Raw genomic sequence first — 22,190 nt, forward strand, 5'->3', positions numbered from 1 at the left:
CGCGGAAGCAACTAATTGAGGTCGATCTTCCTCAATGTCCGGAATATTATCTATGCGGTTTAAGACATGGTTCAACTTTACCATATATTTAATAAAATCATTACTTGTTTTAGCACCTTCAAATGCGTTCACAAAAGTCTCCAATTCAGCCAATTTACCTCTGACTGCCTTTATGTCTTCCTCTGGTGTAAAAGGATAATCCGGGTATTTCACGCTATCGCCACTGCCTTCCAATCGTATCGCGCTAGCAAGGGCATGGCGCATCTGTTCTACTGTACCTACAGCTATTCCACGAATGAGAAGCTCATAGCTGAGCTCGTCTTGACTTAATCGATTGACTTGTAATCTACGCGACATGATGATGACAAAGTTATACTAAATTCAAACACAAGCAAATAAAAGATATAATCCAACCACCATTAGCAAAACAAGACAGACCTTGATTGCGCTTGCCAAACTTCACGAACAATAAAGTAGAATAGGAAAAAGGGACAATATTATAAGTAATATAACTACAAAGTTCTAAGTCTTCGACCGTTCCTGTAAAAAAAGATAATTAAAAAAAAATTCAAAATATCAAAAACAAATGTCTCAAATCAATATCAAAATATTTTGTCAATTCCTCAAATAATCATGGGAGGAACTATAGCAACTAAATGATTTCTAAATTTACCCCACTGGTTATCTAAAACTAAATCGCGATTTTCAGATACCAGCCACTAGAAAGAAAAATCTATATACAGCTATAGCAGTTCCTCAATTCAAAGTCATTAAAATTAAAAACGTGATCAAATTCAACATTTCAGTTCAAATCTGGGTTTGGTGTTTTTCAAGAAGATAAGTCTAGTGTTACAACCATTCAAGAAGAAATATAAGCAAACCATGCCCCATATATGTTGGGCGCCAAAATTATCACCCTTCCACACTATCACAACGAATGTGGATGGAGCGACAAAAGCATTTGCGGCTAGCTTTTAAAGTTAACAGTGGAGACGGAGTGGGTCCGTTAGCTAAAACTATTTAAAAATGATGGATTTTAGGGCGCCAGTCAACTCGTACTACAAATGCTACAAGAGTTCCCCGATTTACCAGTTGACCAATAAATCTCGTTATAGGTTTACTTACATTTATTTATTAAACAGTTGCAACACAAATAAATATGAAAATAAACAAGTCCAGTCATTGGTAGCATAAAGTGGCTAAGGAAATGAATATCAAAATAATTTAAATTTACAGATTAGAAATATTTTAAACATTGGCGATACTAGTGCCTACCCTATAGTTGCCGCATGAGCTCATGAGTGCCACTAATACAAATCTAAAAAGTAATGTACTATAATGACCTCTATAATAAGTTATATGTATATAAAGTTGAATGTATGACTATCCCCAATAAATTTTAATAATAATAATAAAAAAAAGGAACACGTTAATTTGTTAACAAAAAAAGAACCTAAAATATTTACTATCATTAAATAATATAAAATAAATAAGACAAATGAATTTAAATGTTTAACATTGTTATAAAAACCTGATATCCTCCATAGTCTGGTAACAAACTACAATTCGTTAGTAGAAATCTTCTTCACCACATATACTTGTATCCAATGACGACTCTTAGCATCCAAATGTAACCAAAAACATCCACAAAAAGTAAAACCAGAAACCACATACAAAAATCCAAAAACGAAAACTCCAAGTAAAACGAACTCCAAAACTCCAAAAAAAAAATAAAAACCCCGCTTAAGCCTATCGGGGTTTTTACTACGGTCAACCACGCTATGCTCTCCTATGGAGCTTCTCTAATCCAAATAATACTCCCTATATAGACCTCATACACAGCGCTGCCTAGCGTGCGAAGTGACCACGTCTTTGAACAAATAATCCCTTTTCGGCTTGGGCTAAATACTAAAATATCCAATACACACTACATCTATTATCTAGCCCCACTATGTGTAATAGGTAAATTTATCCAGGAAAGCCAGATGCCTCAAAATAATTAGCATACAAATTTTACCTAAATTACACGATCCAAAGACGCGTCCCCATCAAATTCAAAAAGGACGCTCGCCAGTCAGCTATGAGAAACGCCAACTTCCTTCCGAACACAGAAATTCAAAAACATAGGTAGTCCCGTGAACCATAGAACAAAACTGCCTCGGTTTGACACTAGTCGTGACAGAATTTGAAACGACTTCAAAAGTAAAAGAAGCAGATTCTAACCTCAAATGATTAGTAAATAATATAATGAAAGCATAAACTATTTTACATTAAAAGGTGATAAAAAGTGAATAATAATTTCCTGGTTAAAACCAACAATTGAAATTGAAATTTGAAATTATTGAAGGTTTATTTTAACAAATTTATTGCAAGCAAGGATATTTATCTTTCTTATATTGAAAAGAGGAAAAAGGAAGAATGCAGTCTGGATCGGAAATCTTAAAATTGATCATGTTTAAATATGAAATACTTAAGGCAAGTAGTTTTTATCAACATTATTTATTAATCTGTACTAAATGAAGCGGGCTTGCGGCACAGGTTTGCTGGGTAGATTTTTAAACGTAACAGCGTTAGTGCTTCTTTTATGATGTTTTCGAGCTCTAGGACTTTTTCCTCTATTTCTTGTGGATTGTCAATTGTAGGAATGTTTCCAATTCCTATGCTCACTAGGCGTTTGAAGTTAGACCACTTGGTTTTCTTTCTTTTCTTTGTTGTTTTGTTATCTTCTTCCCATGTACCTTTTTCTATGAGTATGGGGTTGTGGTCTGCTGATCCTTCGTTTAAGGTTCGGATGTCTGTTTGTAGTCCTAGGCTTTTGGCTACTACTATATCTAAATGGGTTGGTAGAGCATTTCCAGGAAAGTATGTTGGTTCTGTGGGCCCAATCACCATGGTGTCTTCGTTGTTCACTCGTTGAGCTCGAGCTTGTGACCATCCCTACTAAAAACTAGTAGGCTACTTTTTTGTAATTGATAAGAAATAATTTATTTTCTAAGAGCATATCTTTCAAATTATGTCCGCTAGACACCAAGTAATATCTATACCTTTTTGGAATCAGCTCTTTTTATTGATATAAAAATGTTACAAGATACGGGGTGTTACATTTACATAAAATCCGGTGGCGTCATCACCTTAATGTGTATCATTCTGTATAATTAAATTTGGTTGTAAAATGTAGGTCATTAAAATTAAAATTCGACGTGTTTTAGATTTTTTCAAAAGGCTTTTAGGCTAGGAAATATCCAATTTATTCCATACATTACGGACACACTTGTAGTCTGAATTACTTATTCTCAAATAAAAGTATCAGTCGTAGCAGAAATAAATGAATTAGAAAAATTATTAAATATACAGTATGTAGCCGCTGATCATAACTAGAGATGGACAGAACGTTCCAGAAATAACGGCTAGTGTAAATATAAGGATGTCAATTTTTAAGAGTAGTTAGTCTGTAAAATAAATTCGTCTGTACAGTTGTATAAATAATTAAAGTCGTATATAAATACGAACCGCTAGTTTCATTGTAATTATAAGTTATTACAGTAAAAACCGCTACAGTTGGTGTTAACGGTGTGGAATGTAAATAAATTAAAAGTGAATTTAAAAAGACTTGAACTTTATTCGTCGGGAATAATTAAAGTGCGTTAATTGTTCGGTATTCGGAAAGACTTTTAAAAGACATTTTGAAAAGTACGTGTGTGCCGATAAAAGATGTTGCTAGAAGACCTTTCCGTAAAACAGTTGCGGGAACAGTTAGAGTAACGAGATGAAGACAGCAGTGGGGCCAAGAAAATCCTGCAAACACGACTCGATGGTGTCCTCAGGAAGAACGGAGATGACCCAAAGACGTTTCACTTCCAGTCAGCAGAACTTATCTAAATTCGAAAGTTTCTCAAAAGATCGATGAAATTTCTAGAAAAAGCGACGGTAAATTCGAAAATGTTGCTAAAAGATTTGACGAGACTTCTCAAAAAATTGATGAAACTTCTAGAAAAGCGACGAGAAATTCGAAAACGTTGCTAAAAAATTTGACGAGACTTCTCAAGTAATTAAAGAAGTTTGTAGACAGAACAACGAGAAATTTGAAGAAGTTTCTAGAATCTAGAACATTCGATAAGATACAGAAAAGTGTAAACGATAATAAAGAAATGGTAGAAGAGATCAAACAATTAGAGAGCATGATAACCGATACAAAAGTGCAACCATCAATTATTAATGCAGTAGCTTTAGATCTTATAGTGAAAGATGAAACACCGAGAGACGAAACGTCGCATCGTATGAGATTTAAATTACCACCATTTGATGGAAAGTCTTCCTGATCCATATACCTTAGACAATTTGAAGCTATTGCGGCCGCCAATCATTGGACCGAACAAGAAAAGGCTGTTTCCTTGACTGCTGCTGTACGAGGTGATGCTGCAGATATATTAAGGTCAATTCCTAAGGGTCGAGAAAAATGTTACCAGACCTTGTTCACTCGTCTAGAAAAACGCTATGGAGATGCCCATCTACAACAAGTATACAAACCACAACTGCGAAATAGAAGTCAACGAGCAAGTGAGAATCTGCAGGGATTTGAAGCAGATGTGGCTCGTGTGGTGCGGTTGGCTTATCCGGTGCCAGACAGCGTTTTAGAAGAAATTGTGGTAGATACCTTCGTCAATTGGTTGAAAGAGAGTGAACTACAGAAAGCTTTACGACTAGCAAGACCGAAAGTTTTAGATGAAGCACTTGCTATTGCCTTGATACACGAAGCAGCTAGCCAAGCGTCACGAAACTATCGAGCACTAACCGTGGAAAAAGGCATAAGAGAAAAGATGAACGTTTGGAGGAAATGGTACGGAGATTGATTCGTGACACGATGTCGAAGAGGGCTGGAAGAGTTCGTTCAAATACAGATGCTTCCTCGATACGGCCATACCCACCGTCGTTAATGAGCAATGGCAGCCCCAACAGTTACTAGACGCCCAAGAAGATGATCCATGTATAAAAAGAGACGGATTGGATGCGTCGAGGTGAGAGACCTAGTTGGCAGAACATTAGTGCATGTAGTCCAGAAGTCAAGGCCTACTGGAGCCAATGGAATTGCCTGGTACTAAAAGATAATCTTCTGTACAGAACATTTGAGAACGATGATGGTACAGAATCTAAGCTTCAGTTGATTACCTAAAAGTAAAGTGTCAGAAGTATTGCGTCAGTTGCATGACGGTACATCAGGTGGGCACTTTGGTATCACGAAGACTCTGCAAAAGGTTCGAGGACTGTTCTATTGGGTGAACTGTAAAGATGATGTAAGAAGATGGTGCCGGAAATGTGAACTGTGTGCATTCAGTAATGGTCCAGATGGTAAAAAGAAAGCACCCATGAGACAGTACAACGTTGACAGTCCTATGGAAAGAGTAGCAATCGAGATTGCAGGTCCATTTCCAGAAACCGATGCTGGAAATAAATACATCCTGGTAGCCATGGATTATTTTACGAAATGGACCGAGGCTTATGCATTACCAAATCAAGAAGCTGCTACCGTTGCAGCTGTTATTGTTAAATAATTCTTCAGTCGATTTGGTGTTCCCTTGGAGATCCAATCCGACCAAGGGCGAAACTTTGAGTCGGCTCTTTTTCAAAACGTTTGTAAATTGATTGGTGTCAATAATACCAGAACGACACCCCTGCATCCTCAATCTGATGGGATGGTCGAGAGGATGAACCGAACGATGGGTAAACATTTGTCCAAAGTTGTATCTGAACATCAGCGAGATTGGGACCAACACACTAATTTATTCCTGATGGCCTACCGCTCGGCCGTGAATAAAACTACAGGTCAGACACCAAAATGCCTGATGTTAGTCGTGAAGTTCACAGCCAAACCTAGAGTTTGGCTGTAGACCTTCCGAGGAACATGTTGCAGGCGAAGAATATGTCGACCGCCCTGAAGTTACGAATGAACAGCATTCATGAACTTGCCCAACAACACATCCAGATAGCCAGTGACAGAATGAAAGATCAATATGATTCTCGATGCAAGAATGAAAACTTCGAAGTAGGTGATCTTGTCTGGCTTTATAATCCACAACGTCGTCGAAGCTTATGTCTTAAACTACAAAGACAATGGGAAGGGTCGTATGAAGTTAAGAAGAAAATAAATTACGTAATATACAGAATTAAGAAGTGACCAAACGGTAAACCAAAAGTTATTCACATAAATCGTCTTGCACCATATGGTGGCTCAAATGAAACAGAAGAAGCCGGAGTCCTCTAACAGGAGATGAAAGATGCCGCACAGCCAAATTTTAAGGAATTTATGTCAAATTACGCAGAGAGAAGAAGTGCTAGATTCGGCGTGACCACAGAAGTTCAGCAAGATCTGTTTAGTGTTCCAGAAAACGTCTCTTTAGCCCACTACGTTGCCCAAAACCTCGAGATGACTAAAGGAATCTCGTCCGTATTCAATAGAAAGTTCGGCCGCCTGGACTAGTTAAGAAATCAGTAGCCTAAAGTTGGAAGAGTTCTGCGATTGGAAGATGGTTCTCGATCTTTGCTTTATATGGTGACCAGGAAGTGTTATACAGACACGCCAATCTACGAGAAGATATGGCGTGCTCTAACTAGTTTGAAGAAAATCGTGTGTAATTATGACATCAAAAATTTGGCTTTACCAAAAATAGGCCATGCAGTAGAAAATCTGGATTGGAAGATTGTGAGGAGTATGCTTGAAGTGATCTTCAGAGAAACCGGAGTACGAATTACTGTGTGTTGCATTAACCTAAAGATGTCGTACCCCTCAAAGACAGTAGACTGTTATTTCTTCTTGAAGGCTATGCAGAGCTGGAGAGTCCTGTAGATTCCGCCATTCTGGGCATTCATCTAGAGTTGCTGATTGGGACGCTCAGATCTTAAGAGGGGAGCAGTGTAACACAAAAGTAGTTTTGACCGACCCTCGTATAACAGGTCCTATGTCCACACAGACAGAATAATATCGATGTTAAGAGATAAGACGCGATGCAGCGGCAATGAGGACATGCAACTAACCAAATGTGATCATAACTAGAGATGGACAGAACGTTCCAGAAATAATGGCTAGTGTATATAAGGATGTTAGTTTTTAAGAGTAGTTAGTCTGTAAAATAAAGTCGTCTGTACAGTTGTATAAATAAAGTCGTATATAAATACGAACCGTTAGTTTCATTGTAATTATAAGTTATTACAGTAAAAACCGCTACAGTATTTTATTAACTCTTGAGCGAAATTCATATTTTTTGACATACCTCGTATAAAATTGATAAAATTTGATATAAGATGGTTGTATTTTAGATTTTAGACCATGCAGAACATTTTTTAAACAATAACTTTTTTCGTAAAATTAATAATAAAAGAGTTATTATAATTGAAATAACTGAAAATAATGTTGGTTATCCATCATTTAATTTTTTTTTTCAATTAGAAGGATGTAATTGCATATTAGAATATAGTCCTTACTTCCAAACAACTTTTCATAATAACAATTTTCAATATTGTGAAAAATAAAGCTACTTTACTCTTGAGCGAAATTCATATTTTTGACATACATACCTCGTATAATATTCATAAAGTTTTATATCTGATGGCTCTATCTTGGGTTTTAGACCATGCAGAACTTTTTACGAAAAAAGTCATTCTTCGAAGTTCTTCGAACTTTTTACGAAGAATGACTTTTTTTCGTAAAATTAATAATTCCATATGGTTCCAACTTACAGGGACCTACTGTGTATACTAGGAATTTTCACAGTACTCCTTCACTCAACCGTTCTCTCCAGTTCTTTCTGTTTTCCTAGTCTCCTTCCTGTAGATTTTTTCTCTCCATTGCTTCTTCCTATCGGGTTCCACTCTATTATTCTACTTATCCAACGATTTTGGTCTGCTCTTCTGGCATGTCAGTACCAGGTTAATCTCTTTTGTTCGATGATAAAAAAGCTCGGCTTGGTTCGAATTCAGTTCAGTTCGGTTCGAAAAAAATTTGATTCGGCTCGCAAGAAACAAATCGGCAGTAGCCAAGCCGAGTTAAGCTCGAGCTTGTGACTATCCTTATGTGAAATAAATAAATATTGTTTTTTGTGTGTTAATACAGTTGAGTCCATGATTCTTTACCCGTGCGTCATCATTTAAAGAATATGAAATAAGTCGAAAATCTATTCCACGCAACAGCAAGTGACAGAAAGTGGCTGCTGCTCCGATCACGGATTATATAAAAAAATTGACGTTATCCAATAAATAAAATGTAAAATGTTAGTTTTGCTTTAAGGCTATGGGTACATAATTCGCAAATAGTTTACGGCTATCCCTACCTTTTCTGTCTTTACATGGCAAATTACGTGTAGTAAAATTCACCCTGGTATGGATATGTACATATTACTAGAATGTCATCTATTTGACAATGTCATAACTAGCTTAAAGAGATGGCTTTTGAATGTTCTTGGATAACTGTTATTTTTTTGTATAATTGCAAATTATTAATTCAGTTAATAAATGTGATAATTTTTTCACTAGCTATGTATTCAGTGATTGTAATAATTTGTATGTACCTACAACAAAAACTAATACTCAATCGAGAAAAGAGGAAAAGTGTTAAAGTGATTTTTTAATAATATATTGTTACTATGGACCGCTTACAATTTTGAACATCTTTAACAACAAAATACTTGGATCACAGAATATATCTTGATGGATTCTCTGCTTCTATCTTCCATAAATAATACACAATAAATAACTTTTTATAACGTTCACCTCTTAAATCAATTATTTATCAAATGCACTATATTATATCAGTATTACTTAATCAACAACTAAAAATATTCCCGATTCATGTCAAATAATTATTTAAAATTGTCACTGATTGTCAGTGTCTGACGGACAATATTCTATTCGACTAAGTGCGTTGTATGACAAAGGTAGATTTGGAAAAAATTACCACGGACATTGTGTTTATTTTTTTCGAATCCTGAAAAAACCAATAAATATTTTTGAAGAATCTAAACGCAGAATGAAAGACTAAATTATTACCGAGGGCCGAAAGTCCCTTAGAATAAATAAAAAGTTTATTTTGAATGAGATATTTGAAATTAAAAATAACACTAAATTTTCTCTTAGTTTTTCACCCCTTTAGCTTATTAAAATAAACATTATAGAAGTTCTCAGGGACTTTCGGCCCTCGCTAATAACGTAATCTTTCATTCTGCGTTTAAATTTTTTAAAAATACTTATTAGTTTTCTCAGGATTCGAAAAAAATGAATCCCCATTTGAATAACATTGCAGCCGAAAAAACGTACCGATCCTCTTAAAATATTGGTGCAGAATTACAGTTACATTTGAAGTAGCTTAATAAATTCTTTTAATATCATTAGTGTAATCAAATATTTGTTATATTTGTTTGTCTTTTATTATTTTATTTCACTTTTACTGAAACTTAAACAAAACTATTTATTAACTGTTAATGAGGTTAACTTGGTATGAAATTAATGGTAAAATAGAATACACTTACCATAAAATTTCAAACTCCAATATAAAATCAGTTGTGAAAACAACTGTTTGTGTAATATAAATAACTTCTAAATGCAAAAACAGGACAAAAAATAGCAAAAAATCCACCAAATTGACAGTGACAAGTAAACAAACCAGAAACGTCACAAACACAAATTGTACTTAAAATCTGAAAACGTCCCAAGAGTATTTTTTGTACCTACCTCTTTTCAATGTACTAAGTCTAGAGCGTTCATAAAAATAACTGTGTCTTTACTTAATAACAGGCTTTAGCTGGTTTGTCTTTAGTTTCATATGTGGAAGATAATGATGCTAGATAAAAAGTATGTGTTTTACCTCGCCAGGTATTAATAACACACGGGTAAAGAACCCTGGACTCAAATATATCTTTATATTGAATTCATTGAGGTACGCATTAAAAGGGAAGCGGGCTGATTATTACACATATAAATGGCAGAAACACAGGCTTCTAAAACATATTTATATCATTTAAGTACTACACTCCTTCTGTCTTAGATTGTATGATGCTTTAATTTAATTGCATTTATTTTCTCTAGTCTCAAATATTTATAATATAGTTAGTTTGTATTTTAGGCTATTTCCAAGAGGAAAACAAAATGGAAAATACAGAGACGCTAATTGGACTTTCATCTGACGAAGGCAATTATATGAGTTCACACGTTGAAGGAAAAAAATTAAATCAAAACAAGAAAGTTGTGACTGAACAAAAATCTTACAAGTGCGAAATTTGTTCTAAGCAGTTTAGCCAAGCAGGTTCTTTGAAAAAACATATGAGAGTACACACTTGTGTAAAACCTTACACGTGTGAAGTTTGTTTTAAGCAGTTTAGGGAAGCAATTAATTTGGAAAAACATTTGAGAGTGCACACTGGGGAAAAACTTTACAAGTGTGAAATTTGTTTTAAGCAATTTAGTAAAGCAGGTGATTTGAAAAGACATTTGAGAGTGCACACTGGAGAACAACCTTACAAGTGCGAAATTTGTTTTAAGCAGTTTTCTACAGCAGGCAATTTGAAAACACATTCGAGATTGCATACTGGAGAAAAGCCTTACAAGTGTGAAATTTGTTTCGAGCAATTTTCTCTAACAAGCACTTTGAAAACACATTTGAGTGTACACACTGGACAAAAAGCTTTCCAGTGTGATATTTGTTTTAAGCAGTTTTCTAAGAAAGCTCATTTGGAAAGTCATTTGATACTACACACTGGAGAAAAACCTTACAAGTGTGAGATATGTTTTAAACAGTTTAATGAAGGAAGTACTTTGAAAACACATTTGAGATTGCATACTGGAGATAAACCTTACACATGTGAAATTTGTTTAAAACAGTTTAGCCAATCAGGTTCCTTGAAAGCACATTTGAGACTGCACACCGGAGAAAAACCTTACAAGTGTGAAATTTGTTTCAAGCAGTTTAGCCAAGCAGGTTCTTGGAAAACACATTTGAGGTTGCACACTGGAGAAAAACCTTACAAGTGTGAAATTTGTTTTAAGCCGTTTTCTCTAATAAGTACTCTAAAAAAACATTTGAGAATTCACACTGGAGAAAAATCTTATAAGTGTGAAATTTGTTTTAGGCTGTTTAGAGAAGCAAGTAATTTGAAAAAACATTTGAGAGTGCACACTGGAGAGAAACCCTACAAATGTGAAATTTGTTTTAAGCAATTTAGTCAAATAGGTCATTTACAAGCACATTCGAGAGTGCACACTGGTGAAAAACCATAGAAGTATGAAATGTGTTTTAAATGTGCATTTAAGCTAAGATATATCCCAGGGGCGTCGCATGTCCGAGCGGACTTTTAATACAGAAAATATATTTATTACAATACTCATATCCTGCAATTGGCAGATAAAGTTACTGGGTTTCAGAAGAAGTTGCTCTTATGAAACAGAAAATTAGAAGATGAAGAAATTTACTATTTCCCTGCTTTACAAGGTATTCTAGAAGAAAAATTAATAAAAATCCTCGATCTATCTTTAAAAATATGTTTACACAACACATGTTATCATTGAGCGAACACTTTGAGAAATATTTTCCCGAAGATCTGGAGTAATGTGACTGGGTCAGAAACCCTTTCCAGTTATCCACATCGTCGACACTTTCAACAGAGGAAGGAGAACAACTGACATAATTGTCCTGTGATTCCAACCTAAAGCTTCAGTACGACAAGGCAAACTGTTTGAATTTTGGAGCTCAGTTTCTCATGAACATCATGCCATCAGCACTGCAACATTAAAGGTTTTATTACCATTTGCGGCTTCGTACTTGTGCGAAACGGACTTTTCTGCAGTGACAGTAATTAAAAATAAGTACAGGTCAAACGTAAACTTAAAAAAGAAATGAGAGTGGCAATTTCTAAATTGGAATCCCGGTTTCATAAGCTGTGTTCAAAAAAGCAAGCACATCCCTCACATTAACCAGCCAGTTACTTACATAAAAAATATTTTCCTTTTTATTTTTGTGCCTGTTTTGATTTCGTTCTTAATTTCTGAGAAAAATATAAATGTTCAAATAGTTTTTTTGTTATAACTATAACCTGTTACTACGCTAGTACTTACTAAAATTGATAAGTTTTATTGGGAGTTGGGTTGGGGGGCGTCGCAAAAAAAATAGCAAAGTCTCAAGGGCGTCACAGTACGAATAAGTTTGGGAAGCCCTGATATATCCTATTCACTCGGGGCATTCCGCAAGGCAGCGTTCTCGGCCCAATTCTATATCTTAGGGACATTCCACCATCTAGTACAGCTACAGTTGCAACGTATGCAGATGACACTGCTATTCTGGCATCCCACACAGATCCATCAACAGCATAAAGAAATCTTCAATCAAACCTAAATAAAATTCAGCAATGGATGAAAGTATGGCGCATCATATCTTATGCCCCCCCCCCTGTATACAGTATGTCCCTGTAAGTTGTATCCATATGGAAAACTTTTTTATTATTAATTTTACGAAAAAAAGTGATTCTTCATAAAAAGCTCTGCATGGTCCAAAACCTAAGATTCAACCATCAGATATAAAATTTTATGAATATTCTACGAGGTATGTCAAAAAGTTTGAATTTCACTCAAGAGTAAAGTAGCTTTATTTTTCACAATATTGAAAATTGCTATTATGAAAAGTTGTTTGGAATTAAAAACTATATTCTAATATGCAATTACATCCTTCTAATTGAAAAAAATTTTTTTTTGAAAAATTATGGATAACTAACATTATTTTCAGTTATTTCAATTCTGATAACTCTTTTATTATTAATTTTACGAAAAAAAGTGATTCTTAATAAAAAATCCTGCATGGTCTGAAACCTAAAATACAACCATCTTATGTCAAATTTTATCAATTTTATACAAGGTATATCAAAAAATATGAATTTGGCTCAAGAGTAAAATACCTTTATTTTTCACAATATCGAAAATTGTTATTATGAAAAGTTATTAAGAATTAAAAACCATGTTTCAATATGTAATTACATCCTTCTTATTGAAATATTTTGAACTATAAAGGTACTTTACTTTTGATCTAAATTTATCTTTTTTGACACACCTCGTATAAAATTGACATAAGATGGTTGTATTTTAGGTTTTACAGTATTTTAGACCATGCAGAACTTTTTATTACGAATCACTTTTTTCGTAAAATTAGAATTAAAAGAGTTATTAGAATTAAAATAACTGAAAATAATGTTAGTTATCCATAATTTTTCAAAAAAAAAAATTTTTTCAATTAGAAGGATGTAATTGCATATTAGAATATAGTTTTTAATTCCAAACAACTTTTCGTAATAGCAATTTTCAATATTGTGAAAAATAAAGCTACTTTACTCTTGAGTGAAATTCAAAATTTTTGACATACACCTGGTTCCAAAAAAAACTGATACGACTCTTGACGCGTATTTTGTAGAAAATTGAGCAGTGTATTTTGAAGGATAAATACTTAATATTTACATACTGTCAATGTCACTGCCAAATCTTAAAATGTGTCAGATAGCTTATTCTGTTCCACGGTTATTAGACTTTATTATTAATCTTTATTATTAATACTTTCTCCGCAACTGAGGGTATCTTATCAACTGTATTGTTTTTAAACAATAGATGATAAAATAAAAATATTGACAGTTCAAAAATGTGAACATTATTGCATTGTGTGTGGCCTAAGTTTGGGCTGAAAACTGAAACGTATTACATTTTTACAAAATTTTGGAATATGTTTAATTACGTAGACCAATTTTAACAGTTGTTTTCAATACAGATTTGAATCATCTACAAATAGTTTCTAATGTCTTTTGATGTCAAATAATTAGGGAAGCTGGAATTCAACAGTTTAGAATTTTACATTGAGTTAATGCAAAATTGTGACACATGTCAAAATTCTCAATGTATTTTAATTGTATTCATTTTTTTTTTCGAATCCTGAGAAAGCTAATAAATATTTTTGAAAAATTTAAACTCAGAATGAAAGACTACATTATTACCGAGGGCTGAAAGTCCCTGAAAACTTCTATAATATTTATTTTAATAAGTTACAGGGCTGAAAATAAAAAAAGTGTGATATTTAATTTCAAATATTTCATTCAATAGAAACAGCTTGTTTATTCTAAGGGGCTTTCCGCCCTCGGTAATAATGTAATCTTTCATCCTGCGTTTAAATTTTTCTAAAATACTTATTAGTTTTTTCATGAATCAGTTGTTTGTTGTTTGTTTATTTTATTATTTGTCTGTCATAATATAATGTCAGATCAATCAAATACACTGCTCAACATGATGAAATCTTACTAAGAGTCGTATCAGTTTTTTTAGGAACCGGCTGTACCTCGTATAATATTCATAAAATTTCATATCTGATGGTTGAATCTTAGGTTTTGGACCATGCAGAGCTTTTTATGAAGAATAACTTTTTTTCGTAAAATTAATAATAATAATAATATATAATAATAATAATAAAGTAATAATAAAAGATAATAAAAAAGTTTTCCATATGGATACAACTTACAGGGACATACTGTATATTGATGATTGTCTAATCCCTCAATCCGACGACACCAAATATCTCGGCATGCACTTGGACCGTTGTCTAACTTGGAAAAAACATATTTTTACCAAACGAAAACAGCTTTGACTTAAATTGAGAAATATGTATTGGCTCAATAAACGCAATTCAAAACTTATCTTTGGATATCTTTTATTATCTTTGGTTAACAAAATTTTACTCTACAAGTCCATTCTCAAGCCCATATGGATTTATGGGATTCAGCTATGGGACACTGCTAGCGTCGCCAATACAAACATCTTACAGAGATTCCAAAATAAGGTGCTGCGTGCCACAGTCAATGCGCCATACTATGTATCCAAGGAGGTGATTCAACACGACATCCCCTAGAATCCGTGAAACAAGCCACACAACTTTTTAGTGTTAAATACTATGAACGAGTACTAATGCATCCTTGCAATGCAACTAATGCGTTTATCAGACAATTAAATGTGCAGGACGTCTTTTAAGTGCGTAGACTAGAACGGCAACTACCGTCCGACTTGACCAATTGAACTTAATCAAGTGTATTCAGACTAATAAAATTTTAATTTTAGAATTGTAAAGAAGTTACTCACTGGAGTAACTCTCTGCATGTCTGTATTTGTTATCACAACAAATGCTTAATGCCCAATGGGCAGATCGTTGTACTCAATGGAGTTAATAAAAAAAAATGTGCAGAATGAAGGTAAAGCTCTGGTTTCCTCGAAAGCGGTACCGAAAAATTGCGACCGCAATATTGCGGCGAATGACGTCATAGAAAATTACCGCGCACAATAATAGCAGTGGTTTTCGAGGATGCGTTGGAAGCCACCGCAACGCAATATGACGGTTCCGGCATATTGAATGCGGTAGCCAATGCGGCGAGGAACATTCAATCAACGGTTTATTGCGGTGATGAAAGTTAACGTTATTTAGAGGTGTTTTTTAGCATATTATATATGTACAGTGGAACTTGGTTATAACGTAATTGAAGGGTCCAGTAAAAAAATGACGCTATATCAGAGTGACGTTATAAAAGAGGTAGAAAAAAATGAAATTTTAACCACGCAAAATTTTACTCTTTATGATGGCACTGACAAATAATAAGAAATTATAAACTGCCAGAGTCACATAACTGTACACAAAAGGATAATGGGCCTTTCTCACATTCTTGGTAGGAGCAATGTCGCAAAGCTGGAAACGCATTGCACTTTATTCTTCATAAAATGAAAAAACAACAACCTACTGTAAAATTTCATGACGCTATAGACGAGGGTTACTTTATTTTTACCGCTAAAACCGGGTTTTTAATGTTATCGAATAGTTTTTGGCCGGACCTATTAAAAATTGACGTTACAACCGAGGTGACGTAACTACCGAGGCCGTAATATCCAAGTTCCACTGACATTTTATTTGCTACCGATGATGTAACTGTAATGGGACCATAAAGTCTTGCCGAAGATACTTTATAAATATACAAATTTATCAAATAAATGCAAACATTTCTTCAAAATAAAATTATATATAGTGAGGTTCAAAATTATGGAATAAATTCATTTTCTCGAAAATAGGAAAAGTTCCCCCTCACAAACCTTATGGAAATTAGGTCCCAGTGGATTTCGTTCATACTTTGGGAAAATACTCTTTGAAGCATCCTGATAAAAAGTTCTCAAGTGCACAACTCAATCGTATGAAGGATTTTCAAGATATATAGAGGCACAAACTCGGAAAATTATAAGATTTAACTGGGTATTCCAGTTCCCTGAGTTACTGGTTATCTGCCAACATGTAGAAGTTTGGATCAAGGAAAAATACTAGTAGTCTACGATTTTTTCCTGGCTATCCAATGGCGACCTTTACTTTGACCTTGACCTTCAACGGACGTCATCTTCTAGAGTTTCGAGGGTTTTCGGCATTAAATTGATATAAACAGATTACTCTGTAACGATATGATACCTCGACAAACGATGAGCTGCCTTACCAGAGACGACCGGAGGAGTGTCAGCGTTGGCGCATAGCACCACTGGGGGAAACCAAAGGAGAGGGCATCGAGAGCATATTTAAGGCGAGCTAGGAGAATGAGAAAATCAGTCGTGGCTAGCATGTTGAACTAACCATGACTCAACAGCTGCTGCTAGCGTGTTGAACTAGCATTAGCTGGCTAGGCAAAGATGCACCGTATATTGAGGTGGAACTATGCCTAGGCGGACGCCACAGTAGTGACGTGGAGTCTTGCCATGACCGTTATCGCAGTGTGCGGTAGTAGCGAGGAATGATCTCCGGATCGGAATATAGGGCTATGTTGATTTAACGTAGAGAGATTGTTATCGTAAATAAATAAACTGTTTATCGTATTATTTTAATGTTGCTATTATGATCGGATAACTGTAATAAAGTTTAATATTGTTTTTCCTTTGCAGAAGACGGAATTATATTTTATTTTATTTGCTTTAAACTGTATATAATTATATTTAATATATTTACTTTATTTTTAACTTGTGTTTTACTGAGTCTGTCGTCTTGAAAGGACTAGCCGTTACAACTCATGGATTTTTGGGATCGCTAAACACGAGTAAATAAATTAAATTAATTGATACAAAAGGAAGAATGTATGTAATTTATTTATTTCATTCAAAATACATCTTACTGTTATCAGAAAATAGACTAATAATAGTCTCCCGTTTTATACCGCTGAGGATAGTCTGCTATATCTAGGGCCTACAGTATACAAGGAAGGTAGCAGGGCCAGTGCCACGCTTCAACCGCCTATTATTACCCAAGGTACTCATTTTATTCAGGCTGAGTCGACCTGGGGCCTACAGACATTTTTAAAAATGTCTATAGCTTTTTTCGCCGGCGTTGAGTTTCGAACCCCAGCCTACCAGCATGAGAGTCCGACATCCTACTGCCTGAGCTACGCCGGCCTAAAATAGAAAAAATGTTTATTTGACAAATAAACATTGCTTTTCGCTTAAATTAAGGGCCAAAGCTGCCATCCGCCTGCCTCTTGGCAATTTGAACATTTAATTTAAAAGAAAAGCAATGTTGTAACAAGAATTATACTTGGCAACCCTGCCGACCGTGTGACGTAGGTTCTCCCGACGGCTGACAGCTGACATGGCGGAGACTGCTTCAAGAGTGCCTGATTGTACTCCAAGCCATTGAACTATTAGTTTTAATAATGTAGTTTGTTTCTATTTCTTTCGGTGATTATACCGCTCACAGTAAAGTTTGTGCTTATTATTATTCAACCCCGATGTGTAGGTGCTTCCCATTATTTACAGCTGAAGTTCGAGTACGAGCAAAACCCCTATAATATATCCTAACTCTCACACCCTAAACCCTCATCCCCTTATATTGGCGTCCCAACTTTGTGGCTAGGAATTATAGACATTGTTTCGTAAGTGTTAAAGTGCTTTTTAATACCAGAATTTCGCTGTAAGTAGTATTTTAAAATCAATAACCCTACTTTTTCATATCGTGGCGTGGCATGTATTTTGCGCCGATTTTCATGTTTCACCGGTATATATCGATTTTGCATGCACGATCTGAGTACGGGGAATCGATTTCGTATTTCGATTATTCGAATTGATGTTCGCTTGTCGTTCTGCGCGGTGTTGCCTATGTCTAACACTGTTTCGTAGCTCTTCAAACTTTTTCAACATTTTGTTGCCAAATTTAAAATTTTACCGAATTTGCTCGGATTTTAAATTAAAATATAATTATATAACTTTTTTCAATAAAATAACTTTATTGCATATAATTATAAAACCTTTTCAATAAAATAACTTTATTGCATATAATTATAAAACCTTTTCAATAAAATAACTTTATTGCATATAATTATATAACTTCAATAAAATAACTTTATTGCATATAATTATATACCTTTTTCAATAAAATAACTTTATTGCATGTAATTATATTATGATTTCTCAATAAAATAACTTTTATTGCCTATACATATAACTATTTAATTTTTACAATAAAATCACTTTTATTGCCTGTGTCTGTTGCATATTTAGTAATATTTGGTTATCTGCTATACTTTGTAAAATGTCAAAAGGTAATTCAAAAAATCCTACAGCAGGGGAATGTTCTGCTCCCGCTATGGTAACAATGTCACAAGATCAATTTGATTCATTACTTTCGGTACTTGCTAATTCTAACAAACAAGTATCTGAAGATATTCTGGTACAAATCAGAGACCTTAATAGAACTCCTACACATACGTTAGGAGGAAACTTCGTTAAATGTACTGCTCGCTTTGATGGTACTGTTAACGCTGATGTTGAAGCTTTTCTCGACAATGTGATCACTTTTAAGGACTGTTCCCAAATAAGTGATGAAAATGCTCTTCGTGGTTTATCCATGCTTCTTAATGCTAGTGCTGCTACATGGTGGCAAGGTGTCAAAAATACCATTCTCACATGGGAAGACGCTGTACAAGCCTTGAGAGATGCCTATTCGAGAAAACTTCCTCCTCATTTAATATTTCGAGAATTATTCTCGCGTGAACAAAATTCTAAGGAACCTACCGAACTGTTTGTTTCTCGTATTCGAGCTTTGCTCGCACAATTACCTTATACCCTAACCGAAGAGGTTCAGTTGGATATGGTTTATGGCTTAATGGCGCGTAAAATACGAAAAAGGTTACCAAGGAATAAATTTCGAGACTTTAAGGAACTTCTAAGGGAATCTCGAGAAATCGAAGCATCCTTAAAGGAAGGTTTAGTTGCTACCGACTCTGATCGTCGACAAAAACCTCAATCGAATGAAGACAAGGATTCTGTTAAACCAAAATTCAGACCAAAGTGTACATTTTGTAAAATTTTTGGCCATACTCAGCCGGAATGCAGAAAATTTAAGCAATCTAATTCTAATGATTCAGTTAGCACCTCTGTACCTCCTAGTCGTCCAAATACGAATCCTAGCACTTCAAATGTACCTTCTCAACGTTCTTCCAGTGTAGTTTGTTACGGTTGCAATACTCCTGGTTATGTTCGCACAAATTGTCCTAACTGTAAAATTTCTGTAAATCCTATTACCACAGAAGCAGCTTCTTCTGTAGAGCTTCTTTTAGCAGAAACTAACAATTTGAATAATCGTCCCCTCTTACCAATAAATGTCTTAGGTTTGAGTGGTTGCGCATATGTTGATACTGGAGCTAAATGTACTATAGCTGGAATTAGACTATACAATCATTTTTTAAACAAAGGTCTACACTATATTTCCAAGGAAATGAGTTTAGTGCTTGCTGACGGTATAAGCCGCACGGTAACAGCTCATATTTTTGAGTGTTTGGTTCTCCTATTAGATAGATCCATACCTACTACTTTTGTGGCATTTCCTGAACACACATCAGCTAAAACTCTTCTTGGCATAGACTTCTTAAAAAATGCTGATATTATTATTAATATCTCTCAAATGAAATTCTCATTTGCTGATTCTCCTGATATTCAACATAAACTATTACGGGAACCTAACTCCTGCAATGCTTCAATTAATCTTCTTGAACTTACTCTACGACAGGACGAAGCTTCACAGTTAAATACTTCTGAGCGTAGTACTTTACAGTGCTTGATAAATCAGTACGGTGACGTTTTTATGGAACATAATGAACCTACACCATTTGCTGAGCATTGTATTAATTTAACCAGTGATATTCCAATCGCTGTGCCCCCTTATAGGACAACACCTCAGAAAGCAGAGATACTCAAAAATGAAATCCATCATTTATTGGAAATGGAAATCATTGATGAAAGCGACTCAGCTTATGCTGCACCAACTGTGCTCGTTCCTAAAAAAGACGGTACCTTTCGCATGTGCGTTGATTACAGACGCCTCAACGAAATAACTGTACCAGATAGATATCCTCTACCGAGGATGGACGATCTGTTGCATGCCACCACACAGACACTATTTATGACAACACTAGATCTGAAAAGTGGCTACCATCAAATAAGTGTTCGTCCATCAGATCGAGATAAAACTTCTTTTATTACCCCTTTTGGTATTTTTAGATTTAATCGTATGCCTTTTGGTCTACGAAACGCGCCTGCTACTTTTCAAAGGCTTATTGACCGTTTTCGTAGCGGATTACCAAGTATTACTATTTTGGCATATTTAGATGATATTATTATTTTATCTAGCTCATTTGAAAATCATATCAATGATCTAGCTAGTGTGTTCCAAAGATTACAAGTATTCAAACTGTGTGTAAATAGAGCAAAATGTACTTTTGTGCGCTCTTCAGTGAAGTATTTAGGGCACCTTCTTACGCCCAATGGGATCGCTCCTGATCCAGGTAAGATATCAGCAATTGCTGAAATGCCTATTCCACGCAATGCTAAACATGTTTTGTCATTTTTGCAAACTTGTAGTTGGTTTCGACGTTTTGTGCCAAACTTCGCAGGTATATCCAAACCTCTTTCGGATCTAACTAAGAAGAATGTAGCATTTGTTTGGGGACCGGCACAAAACCAGGCCTATGAAACTCTTAAGAGATTGCTTACGCAAGCTCCCATTCTGCAGCAAGCAACTTTTACAGATACTTTTGTAATTAAAACAGACGCAAGTTCATATGCACTTGGCGCATGTCTCCTCCAGGGGGAGGAAGAAAATGAAAAGCCGATAGAGTATGCAAGTCGCTTACTCACAGCGGCTGAACGTAACTATAGTACGACAGAGCGAGAAGCTTTAGCTATAGTATATGCAATTAATAAATTCCGGGGTTACATAGAAAGTTCGCCTATTATTGTCAAAACAGATCATCAACCGCTAAAATGGTTGATGTCACTAAAATCTCCTACTGGCCGTCTTGCTAGATGGGCATTAGAAGTGCAAAGTTACGACTTACGAATCGAATATGTTCCTGGACGGACGAATCGAATCGCCGATATGTTATCAAGGCCTATCTGTGGTCCAGACACGAAAGATATTTGTGACCTCTGTACTATCGCAATGGATGTACCAACGATAAGCAATAAAAAACTTAGAGAGGAACAGTTGACTGATTCACAGCTTAAAATAATTATTGATTGCCTTGAATCTGAAGAACCTGAATTAGTAGACATCAACCGATATACTGATCGCGGATATGTCATGAATCAAGGAGTCTTGTATCGGTATAATCAGGACCTTGAATGTGAGGATGCTCAGTTAGTAGTGCCTCAAAATAAAGTAGCTGAGGTTTTGAAAGAGTGCCATGACATGCCCATTGCAGGACATTATGGTGTCGAAAAGACAATCCAAAGAATTGCTCTTCGTTATTACTGGCCTACCATTAGGCGAGATGTTGTAAAGCATATAAAGAAATGCATCGACTGCCAAAGGTATAAACCTTTGAATCTAAAACCAGCAGGTCTAATTCAAACTCCTGTGTTGGCACAACGCTTTGAATGCGTTGCAATTGATTTAGTGGGTCCACTACCTGTGACTGAAAAGGGAAACAGATGGATTTTTGCAGTGGAAGATACTTCCACGAAATGGATAGAAATATTCCCGTTAAAACAAGCTACTGCGGAGGAGTGCACAAAGGTACTAATAAGTGAAATATGTTTACGATACGGCACCCCTCGTAGAATAATAAGTGACAACGGACCCCAATTCGTTAGTAAAATAATGCAGCAGTTTACATACTGCCTAG

The sequence above is a fragment of the Diabrotica virgifera genome, chromosome 5, assembly GCF_917563875.1.
Source record: "Diabrotica virgifera virgifera chromosome 5, PGI_DIABVI_V3a".
Classification (NCBI taxonomy): Eukaryota; Metazoa; Arthropoda; class Insecta; order Coleoptera; family Chrysomelidae; genus Diabrotica; species Diabrotica virgifera.